This window comes from Gigantopelta aegis, chromosome 3 (assembly GCF_016097555.1).
Source record: "Gigantopelta aegis isolate Gae_Host chromosome 3, Gae_host_genome, whole genome shotgun sequence".
In the NCBI taxonomy this organism is placed as follows: domain Eukaryota; kingdom Metazoa; phylum Mollusca; class Gastropoda; order Neomphalida; family Peltospiridae; genus Gigantopelta; species Gigantopelta aegis.
In genome coordinates, this window is record NC_054701.1 from 403,453 (window position 1) to 415,986 (window position 12,534).

Genomic DNA, 12,534 nt, shown 5'->3' on the forward strand with positions numbered 1-12,534 from the left:
TGGCTGCCCACACCATGACACTACCCCCGCCGAATCTGTCCACTTCCTGCACGCAGTTTGCCGCATAACGTTCACCACGACGCCTATACACGCGACATCTTCCATCATGACGTCGGAGCAGAAATCGGGACTCGTCACTGAACCACACCTGTCTCCATCGCAGTTGAGGCCATTGTCGATGAATCTGGCACCACTGCAGTCGGAGTCGACGGTGTTGTGGTGTTAAGATGACACCTCGAACTGGACGTCTGGCACGAATTCCTACCTCACGTAGGCGGTTCCGTACGGTCTGGTCGGATATCCTGCGCAAACCTGGTATTGCTGCGGCTGTGGAGGTGGCAGTAGTCAATCGTTCCCGAAGGTGGCGTACCCGGATGTAGCGGTCCTGCCCGGGGGTAGTGACCCGTGGTCGACCGGATCTAGGGAGGTCACGTGTTGATCCATGTTGCTGGTAACGGTCCCACAGTCTGGAGATGGTGCTTGGGGACACATGGAATGCCCTGGCAACGGCCGTTCTGGATTCGCCTGCGTCTAGTCGGCCGATGGCATTGTTTCTCTGCGGTTCACTGAGACGTGGCATGTCCTGGATTGTCAACTGTCGGCCAAATACAGAGGCCAGGCAAGCGAACACCCTGCACTTTTATACTGTCGGTGTTCATGTTGCACGTGCAGACATCGCACGTGCAGTGGTGACATGGTTTGCACGTGCCTGCGTTTTTGCGAATATTCACATTTTGGAACTTTATTGTACAGTAGCTGCGTTTTATCGAATGTAACCGTGGGAATGTGTTTGGGACATGCAATGACCTTATATTCACAAAGCATGAACCGGTAGGAAACATAAAATCGGAGTTATAACCCATTTGTACCCTTTTGCGTTTCTTTTTTTGAAGAGTATATATAAAAGATACCTGGCTACTAATGTAGCGGGTTTGCACTCTAAACTATACATGTCAAAAGTACAAAATGTTTGATATCCAATAGCTGATGATTAATAATTCAATGTGCTCTAGTGGTGTCTTTAAACAAAACAAACTTTAACTCATCCATTAGTCCCCCCCCCCCCCCCCCCCCCCCAATTAAAACAACCCAATTTTACCATAATATATATTAAAACAATTCCTCACCTAACAGCAGATCAATTACCAATCTTGGGTAATTTATAATAAATACTGGTAAGACATTTTATTATTCCTTTATTGTTATTCTTAGAATTTTTAACTTAATGGTTTCTGCCAGAGGCTACTGAGGTTAAACTTATGTACCCTAAAATCTTGGAAATTAATAGATATATTTTTTAATGTTCAGATAAATGATAGTAAAAGAACTGCTGTTTATAAATGGTCATGTGCTTGAAATGTAATGTCCTAACCCTAATTTCAAAACATTTCAAACCCATAACCACCTAGATCAGGCACTTACATCTGTTTTGTTTTTATTACCTACCCTAAATATGATTTTCTTTTGGAGACAGTAGTTTTGTTTTTCATCATTATTTTATACCCCGAAATTTAGCAAAGCATAGGCATTTTCCTTCTTCCACTTGCAGTGTTTGAGATTAAATTTTTGGGCAGTATCCCAGTTGGATACTAACATTTCAAAATCTGGTATTCCACCTAAGAATTTAGTTTTATATGGTATCCCGGTGGGATACTGGGTTCTTGAAGTCTGGTATCCAAAATTAAATTCTGGTATCCCCAGGATATCGGGATACCGTTAATCTCGAACACTGACATGTCATCTTATATGTAGCTTTGTGCAACTTTCTAATAGAAATCAAATAACATCATCAAAGTTAAATACATTGTTCACTACTTTTCTTAATTTACTGCTATACTTTTTAATTTTATACTTTGTTTAGTCACATTGATTTTGTTTCCTGTTAAAAAAATGTTTTCCTAAAATTAAATTAAACTTTAAATTAATACAATGATATGTAATTAAGTTACAGACTAATGTACTTCTTCAAATGGATGTGAAATACTTAACATGTTTGTTTTTATATATTTCAGCAACTGGACCAATGGATGTGGAGTCATTGATTAGATGTCGAAAATGAGATTCTGAAGACAAACTATTAAACAAATTACATTGCATCTTGATATTGAGAACAGAATGATGGAAATAATAGAACAGTTTCAACTGATATGTGAAAGAAAAACTGGGGCAGGGGTGAAATTGCTGCTGAAAATGAAACACTTTCAACAATTTCATTTAATACAAATTATGAATATTTTTTTAATTTTGTTTTGTGTTTGACATATTGCTGCTAAGGAGTAATTCAGACTTCCAAGACTTGGGATTCAGTTTGACACCACCCATCAAATGGTAATCCTTAATTGCTCAGTTGACTGTACGTTTTGAGGATAATGATTTGGAGATGGATGCCACAGAAAGATTCATTTTTGAATAAATATATTTACCTGTACCAGATTGCATGGGGATTAATATGTAAAGACCCTCTCTTTGAGAAAAAAGAAAATGTTAGGATGTATTCTCATAATAAATATTAAACAAATTGTGCGAACTGTAATCTGTGGTTTAGTTTTATGTTATATATAATTTTGCCTCTTTATATATATATATATATATATATATATATATATATATATATATATATATATATGTTACAGTCAATCTGTGAAACCAGTCATTACTCGTAATGCCTAAACAAATAAGTCATTTCGCGAAGTGCCTGTGACCACCAGGCAATACGCGAAATGACTGAAAATTCCAGGCATTTCACGAAATGACTGAAAATCATGGCCAGCCATTACGCAAAATGACTAAAGTGCTATCTATAATACCACACCACTCAAGTCCTAATGTAACGCTTTATGTAAACTCAAATCAAATCATTTCAGAAGTTGTACATCAAGTAGTCCGTGCCAAATCATTAAAGTAACATATTGGTATAGAAAGGTCACTTTGATAGCAGATAGTATCCATGTCTGCTCTTTGTTCCACTATCAGCTGCTGCTGTTTTAATATCTTCTAGCATTGTGAAATATTAATCTTTTGGAATTAACACTTTTCTACAAACTTCATACTTTTTGTAAGGCTCAGTTTTAAATGTATCTTTATAGGACTCTGCCATCATGTACTGGTTGCAGCAGAAGAACTTATGAGTAAACCCCATATATGTATGTATGTATGCCCACAAATGACTGTCAGGTCAGATGTCGGGAATTAACGTGCTTATATCAATTTAATGTTCAAGTACGCTCCTTTCGAGCTCGATTTCTGACTAGAGCCAGAAACTACTCGGAAAGCGAGGGCTGAGGGGGGGGGGGGGGGGGGGGGGGGGGGGGTAAAAAAAGGTTTAAAACGTTTATACAGATGATTACGTAAAACTATTTAATTGATGGTTAAATAAACTTTATTTACAAAGAAGTTAAAAGGGTTTAAACAAAGGGTTAAAAAAGGTTTCTACAAATGATTACGTAAAAAGTAGAATATTGACAATAATGTATGTCTGGTTAATCTGGTATTTATGTCGGAGGAGAGTAGAAGGGAACGTCCGCCCCATTTTTAATTCATTTCCCTAGGCCCTCCCAACCACCACCTCCACCATAATGTAAATGTTAGAAATTGGAGATTGATTAATGATATCATTTCCATATTAACCATATCATTAGCCCGCGTAAAACCATGTGATTGGGGCTGTGACTGAACTTAAGTCAAAAGTAAACTCCAGAAACACGTTTAGTTTTATAGAGATGAAAGTCAGACGGTGCTGTAATCACAAATTTGTACTAAAGGATTAGAAGAAGCCACTGAAAGTAGCCATGTCTTAATCCATTTGCTTATATAAACACAAAGCAAGGCTAGGTTTGAGAATAAACCAGCGAACCATTACAATTAATCTGGGATGAAAAGAATCTCCTAGATAACAAGACATCAATAATATAGCAGATTCTGTGTTGTTTGTTTAAGAATAAACCAGAGAAACATTAATTACCAGAACCTTTTGTTTGTAATATTCAAGTGGTATTAATCATATTTTCTATAAGATTCTTTAATCTGAAACTATAGCAAAAGTTGAATAAGAATTAATATTAAGTAGTATTTTAAATCGTATTTAATCAATATACTTATCCTTGTTTGTTCCTAAAATGTGATTTTATCAATATTTAAGACCAAAAGCCTGTATACAAGTGTCAACAATAAGACTTGAATCACATTAGTCATTTTGCGTAATGGCTGGCCATGATTTTCAGTCATTTCAAGAAATGCCTGGAATTTTCAGTCATTTCGCGTATTGCCTGGTGGTCACAGGCACTTCTCGAAATGACTGATTTGTTTAGGGATTACGCGTAATGACTGATTTCACAGATTGACTGTAACATATATATATATATACATTTTTTTAATTAAATTTTTATTTTGTATTATTATTGTTCTGTAGGCATGGGTTGTCTTATAATATTTATTACTATTTTTTATCTGCCTATGCTTCTAGAACAGATAAGGCTTTGTGAGTACATTTTGTGTGACAGTAAGATAACTAATGGGCGGGTTGTGTGAGATTGGGGGGGGGGGGGGGGGGGGCAGAAGCTTCAAGTTTGATTCCCAACAGTTGTTGCCACAACACATGAGTTTATAATTTATTTAAACACTGTTGTACTGACTTAATTGGCAAATATTTTACAGACTGTCCAGCTATCCTACTTTTTCGTACTTTTTGGTCTTTGTCCTATTTTTCACAGGCTGGTAGGTACTGGGTTCGGATCCCAGTCGAGGCATGGGATTTTTAATCCAGATACCGACTCGAAACCCTGAGTGAGTGCTCCGCAAGGCTCAATGGGTAGGTGTAAACCACTTGCACCGACCAGTGATCCATAACTGGTTCAACAAAGGCCATGGTTTGTGCTATCCTGCCTGTGGGAAGCGCAAATAAAAGATCCCTTGCTGCCTGTCGTAAAAAAAGAGTAGCCTATGTGGCGACAGCGGGTTTCCTCTAAAAACAGTGTCAGAATGACCATATGTTTGACGTCCAATAGCCGATGATAAGATAAAAAATCAATGTGCTCTAGTGGCGTCGTTAAATAAAACAAACTTTACAAACTTTTTGTCCTATTTTTCCTACTTTTTCTTCAGAATACTTAGTTTTTCGTACTTTTTTGTTTGAAAATGCCACGAATTGCTGTTAAAGTGCATATTCCTTGTGTTATTATAAAAGTCATCATTTATGGGAATTATTTTAATTGTTCTTGGCAGCAAGATACATCTCCCAATTTGTGGCACCATATAATCTCAACATATTAAAATTACACCCTCAAAGCCAACATATTTTCCAATGATTAATATGATTCTAATGTACAATGTGTATGTATGACTTCAGAATCTATAATACATTATGGAAAACTTAAATTAATCATGTTAACTCTGTTTTACTGTGCATCAGCATTCCTATGCATGTAAATATGTATATTGATTAATATAGTGTACAGTAATTTGAAATAACTGTATAACGTGACCGTTACATAAGATTCACATTATTTTTGATAGAACACAAAATAGATGAACAAACAAAGCACCACACATAAAAAGGTGTTTTGTGCATGAATAATGTCGCTACGTACTGTTTCGGTCCTACTTTTGTTCTACGTTTTCCTACTTTTGTCCTACATTTTCTATATTTTCATTCCTAATTGTGTCCAACTTTTTCAAAAAGGGTGTGCTGAACAGCTTGATTTTATAAAGAAGGGATGGGGCACCCAAACGTAAACAGCCCTAGTATGTCTTGTCAGAACGGAGACGGGCCAATATGTCAGTATACATAACTGGAGGGCCAAAGATGTGGTCCCCACCAACCTCTGGCTACACCAGTTGTGATTTTTATTTTTATTTTTATTATTATTATTATTTTTTTTTTTAAATTTTATGTATGGCTTTGGTTTCATAAATAGGGCAAGTGCCGTATATCGGTTGATTCAAGCAGTGCAGCTACGTAAGAATACACCCCCATAAACATCGCAAGCCCACAATCTAAACCACTGCCTGCATAATTTTGGCCCAGGCGACTGTATCCTGCTATAATAGTTTTGTAACCTTTCGTGCATAAAATTATGGTACACTGATAGCATTCCCACACGCCTTGTATTTTAATGTTACTGCTCACGTCCCTCCCTTTTGTTTTTTTTAAACAAAACATTTAACGCAACCCGACCAAAAATAAAGACGCCACGGTTTTAAACGGGTCGAGGCCGGGTCGTCGCCGCGCAATCTATTCTCTTTTCCTCGGCATATCGGGATTCCATTAATATAAAAGTCGAACAACAACAACAACAAAAATTAAGATGAAAAAGAAGAAGAAAAAAGAAAGAAACAAGACATTTTAATTTATCAGTTCTGACAAGAAAAACGAGCATAGGATGTTTTAAATGTTCTTTTAGTTGCATTCGACGTTCACTTCCGGGTTCTTGTGCTTCGATAAAATTTACTGAAGTAAAAATGGTTTCGTCGATTTAAATCACGTTGTCATCGTAAATGTACCCTGTAGTGAAATACTTGAATGTCTCCTCTTGTCGGCTTTTTATTTAAACAACGATATTTGTAAATAAATTAAGGCAAAAACGTAATCGACAGATCGGTTGATTTTGCTATCGACCTGTGCAAATTGGCAGCCATTATTGAAAGTTTGTCTAACCTTGCATCACGTGTCACGGTGGGCGTGGATAACTCGACATACGGAGGGGTCAATTATTACGTCAAACTTTCTCTTCCTTCATGGATGATGTTCATCTGAGGTGTGTCCTATGCAGGGAAGAACTTGAAACTGGTACAGAGACGGTGAAAATCGGTGATAAAGGAGCTGCTGGTGTAAACAAGGCTATTGAAGCTCGAGGTAACACGTCTATACATGTTCAATCAGGACAACCATTGCATGCTAGTTGTCGTTTGAATTACTGCAATAAGAAAACTATTAAGTCTGCATTGAAAAGAAAACTTCAGGATGATATACCAGCGACCAGAACTCTTCGCTCTCACGAGCCTGAATTCACATTTTCGGACCACTGTTTTCTTTGTGGGGTGCGAATAACTCATTACAATACAGATGAAGAAGTCTTCATGGTAAGAACTTGGGATTTCCAAAGATCTATTGTCAAAGCATGCGATGAACGAACTGGTAATGACAAGTGGGCTGAAACAATTCGTGGACGTATTGCATTTGCTGTTGACCTACCAGCAGTCGATGCTATCTACCACCAGGTTTGCAGCGTGAACTTTCGGACGGGGAAACAAATTCCACTGCGTTTCCGATATGACAGTGGAGGAAAAAGGGCAGCTAAAGTGTGACGGGGATCGAGTATTTCACGTGAAGAAGCATTCCTCCAGGTTATTCATCAATTGCGTAACAACGACGAGGAACAAACAATATCTGAATGTCTGAGATATGTTCGGATCCATATAGTCCGAAATATATGCGTCAAAAGTTAGCTGAACATTTAGGAGATGGTGTAGTGATTACTACTATAAATGGTAAGGAAAATGTTGTAACATTCCGCACCACAGCAGTAAAAATTCTACAAACGTTTTATGAGAGCCGTCCTAAAATGAATGACGAGGAAGCTGAAAAGAAGAGAATCATCAAAACTGCCACAGAACTAATCAAAGCAGATATAAAAAGCCTAGACAGATCAAAAGCGTTTTACCCCGACCCTGTAAAACTCGGATCATTGGAAGCAAATCTTGCTTATTTGCCCAATTCACTCCGTCTTCTACTCTCTGGTGTGTTTAGTGTTAAGACAATTGACCTGAAAGTCTCAACCATTGGTCAGTGCATAGTGCAAGCTACACGGCCAAGGGTTGTTATCGCACCAATTCCATTTGGACTGGGTGTACAATTACACCATCTTTATGGTTCAAGGCTTTTATTACACAGTTTATCGAACCATGGGTTGTGTTCCTCAGACCAAGAAGTTTAGCATTTTTCTAAATGTGCAGCAACAGTTATTGATACCACTATTTCGATTTCAGGACACTTCGGGCATTACACTGCGGACAATGTAGATCATAATGTACAGACATTATATGGCCATGGGACCTTCCATAAATGGGGATTATAGTAGCAGTCACACCTGAGGTTCAGTGAAGGGCACTGGTCCCCCGACTGGCATTGGCCGATCAATGTGTTATTGCAGATAAGCTTGCAATCAGATATTACAATAAGTCACTCCGAAAATGCACTCCAATTCTCTTTCAGAAACGATCAGAAATAATTGCCAGTGACCCACTCTCCAATCTTGACCTTATCTGGAAAATATCGTGGCCTCTTCGTCCCAAAAGGCCAGGGTGGTCAGGACTGATGCAGGCAATATGCACAGCTGAGCATCCAGGAAAACCATCGATTCATTTCCTGCCCATGATAGACATGGACCCCACTGATTTGACATGCATATATTCAACGTTACTCTTTGTTGTTTCTGAAAACCGCAGGCATTCTACAACCCCCATCCTGACGTTTGATCAACCACTGTGGTTCAAAGCAAAGAAGATTGTTATGAATGAATGTGCTCTAGTGGTGTCGTTAAACAAAAGAAACTTTAACTCAATAAAAAAAAAGAAAAAAAAAAGGCTTTCGTGAAAGTGTTAAGAAAGCCCACTTAAAAAACCTTTAAGGATGAGAACAGGCCACCCATGATCACGTACCTAGAATCCGCCCTTCAATAGTCGTATAATGCAACATGATTAGGATGGAGAGGAGTGACACCATTTAGCTACTTGCCTGTTCAGAGCCGGCTTCAGGATTTTTGTTCTGTGGAGGATATGCAACTCAAACAAAACAAGCATTTGCATTATTCAAAGTCGTACCGGCCTGTGTGGCGTCGTGGTTAGGCCATCGGTCTACAGGCTGGTAGGTACTGGGGTTCGGATCCCAGTCGAGGCATGGGATTTTTAATCCAAATATCGACTCCAAATCCTGAGTGAGTGCTCCGCAAGGCTCAGTGGGTAAGTGTAAACCACTTGCACCGACCAGTGATCCATAACTGGTTCAACAAAGGCCATGGTTTGTGCTATCCTGCCTGCTGGAAGCGCAAATAAAAGATCCCTTGCTGCCTGTCGTAAAAGAGTAGCAGTAGACAGCGAGTTTCCTCTAAAAACAGTGTCAGAATGACCATATGTTTGACGTCCAATAGCCGATGATAAGATAAAAAATCAATGTGCTCTAGTGGCATCGTTAAATAAAACAAACTTTACTTTTATTTTATTTAAAGTCGCAAAGCCTAGTTTCATCCCGTGAAAATGAACACTAAGTTTAGTTAATCTACAAACCTGTAACACTTGGATTGAGTTACAAAATGGACACTAAGTTGAGTTAATCTACAAACCCGTAACACTTGGATTGAGTTACAACATGAACACTAAGTTTAGTTAATCTACAATTCTGTAACACTTGGATTGAGTTACAAAATGAACACTAAGTTTAGTTAATCTACAAACCTGTAACACATTTCGATAAAGTTATATTGGAGTAAAACTCTGTGGTGTTGAAACAGAGATATACTCTTAAAAATAGACTAGGGTTTGTCTCCATAATCGTAACTTCTCTGAGGTAGATGTGTTTTAAAAAAATACGAAAAATGTAATTCGTGGTATTAAAAACACTGAGATGACCAGAAACACTTCTGATATACGGAAATGAATAATCTAAACAATAAAATATAAGTAATGTTTGATTTCAACTATCAGAAACGACTCTAATAGTGAAAACTACGCAGTAGTGTTTATAAACTGAGGACTGTCACTTTAAAATAAATCATATATAGCCAGTCGTCCCCAGGAAGGCCCAGGTAACCCAGGTAACCCAGGAAGACCCAGGTAACCCAGGTAACCCAGGAAGACCCAGGTAACCCAGGTAACCCAGGAAAACCCAGGAAGACCCAGGTAACCCAGGAAGACCCAGGAAGACCCAGGTAACCCAGGAAGACCCAGGTAACCCAGGAAGACCCAGGTAACCCAGGTAACCCAGGTAGACCCAGGAAGACCCAGGTAACCCAGGTAACCCAGGAAGACCCAGGTAACCCAGGTAACCCAGGAAGACCCAGGAAGACCCAGGTAACCCAGGAAGACCCAGGAAGACCCAGGTAACCCAGGAAGACCCAGGAAGACCCAGGTAACCCAGGTAACCCAGGAAGACCCAGGAAGACCCAGGTAACCCAGGTAACCCAGGAAGACCCAGGAAGACCCAGGAAGACCCAGGTAACCCAGGAAGACCCAGGTAACCCAGGAAGACCCAGGAAGACCCAGGTAACCCAGGAAGACCCAGGTAACCCAGGTAACCCAGGAAGACCCAGGTAACCCAGGAAGACCCAGGTAACCCAGGAAGACCCAGGTAACCCAGGAAGACCCAGATAACCCAGGAAGACCCAGGAAGACCCAGGTAACCCAGGAAGACCCAGGTAACCCAGGTAACCCAGGAAGACCCAGAAAGACCCAGGTAACCCAGGTAACCCAGGAAGACCCAGGTAACCCAGGAAGACCCAGGTAACCCAGGTAACCCAGGAAGACCCAGGTAACCCAGGAAGACCCAGGAAGACCCAGGTAACCCAGGAAGACCCAGGAAGACCCAGATAACCCAGGAAGACCCAGGTAACCCAGGAAACCCAGGTAACCCAGGAAGACCCACTTAACCCAGGAAGACCCAGGTAACCCAGGTAACCCAGGAAGACCCAGGTAACCCAGGAAGACCCAGGAAGACCCAGGTAACCCAGGTAACCCAGGAAGACCCAGGTAACCCAGGAAGACCCAGGTAACCCAGGTAACCCAGGAAGACCCAGATAACCCAGGAAGATCCAGGAAGACCCAGGTAACCCAGGAAGACCCAGGTAACCCAGGAAGACCCAGGAAGACCCAGGTAACCCAGGAAGACCCAGGAAGACCCAGATAACCCAGGAAGACCCAGGTAACCCAGGAAGACTCAGGAAGACCCAGATAACCCAGGAAGACCCAGGTAACCCAGCAAGACCCAGGTAACCCAGGTAACCCAGGAAGACCCAGGTAAACCAGGTAACCTAGGAAGACCCAGGAAGACCCAGGTAACCCAGGTAACCCAGGAAGACCCAGATAACCCAGGAAGACCCAGGAAGACCCAGGTAACCCAGGTAACCCAGGAAGACCCAGGTAAACCAGGTAACCTAGGAAGACCCAGGAAGACCCAGGTAACCCAGGTAACCCAGGAAGACCCAGATAACCCAGGAAGACCCAGGAAGACCCAGGTAACCCAGGTAACCCAGGAAGACCCAGGTAAACCAGGTAACCTAGGAAGACCTAGGAAGACCCAGGTAACCCAGGAAGACCCAGGTAAATCAGGTAACCTAGGAAGACCCAGGAAGACCCAGGTAACCCAGGTTTTACATCCCCCCCCCCCCCCCCCCATTGACTCATTAATTTAAATTCATATCTTCAATACCAAATTTTCGGCGCACTGGAGAGGGGCTTCAAACCATTAATTCCGCACCTGTATTTACAGGCGCATGTATAAGGGAGGGTTTCGGAGGGGTCGAAACCCTTCTCTGCTGAAGCGATAGCTCTAACCACTGAGCCACAACTGGTTTGAAAATCCGAAATCAAGTCATTACTCGTCGAATTCACACACCGACCTCAGAGGAGCGTATTTAATGTCCCTTGATTTCACGTGTATTCAATCGTACCATGCTATTTAATTTCACAGTCAATGGATTAGTGAAGTTTATGAATGAATACACCTTTGCGCAGTGTTGCAAATCTCCCAACAACCAGAGAAACACGACCCCCGAATAATGCAACTACATAATCTGTTATACGTATTCCTACATAGATAAACACCTCTAACAAAAGAACAAGAAATCGGGCTTAAGAAAACTCTCAAGTGATAGCGTAGGCAGAAGTAATTATTTTGGAGTCAATTTTCCATTACAATTGACATTCTGAAGTGACTAATGTCGTATTTATGAATAAACATTCCCTGTTAACGGTAGCGTTTCACTGTCACGTATTGGACGGAAGTAGAATAAGTGGCACGAGGTAGTTTTGGCAGGCGTATCACTGCACCCTGTCATACCCGTGTGACAAAGACACGTTCGCTATTTCCTAGTAGTGCCAGTCAATCGCTTGACCGTTTGTTCTTTGGTAGGTATACTTTATTTCCTTCTTCCTTAGAGCACACTGACTACCTAGAATACATGTCAAATATATAGTTACATTAGAAGTTACAGATTATTCTGTGAGTTAGTGTTTTGTTAATACAGTTTATGGTAGGTTGATCATTTCGTGAGAAAATCAGACGATAAGTGTATTAAACTGGAAGTCATTATCATAGAGTTCATGTACATTAGGTGAGATGGTAATTTATCAAATATATTGTTACATTTGAAATTATAGATTATTCTGTGAGTTGGTGTTTTGTTAATAGGTACTAGTGTTGTATTGTAGAAAACTTAAATATACTACAATAGAGTCGATGCATATCTTGTGAGATGGTAATATATGGAACTTGAAATTACAGGTATAGAGGTAATCATAATGTGTGTTGTTATATCTTGTGAGATG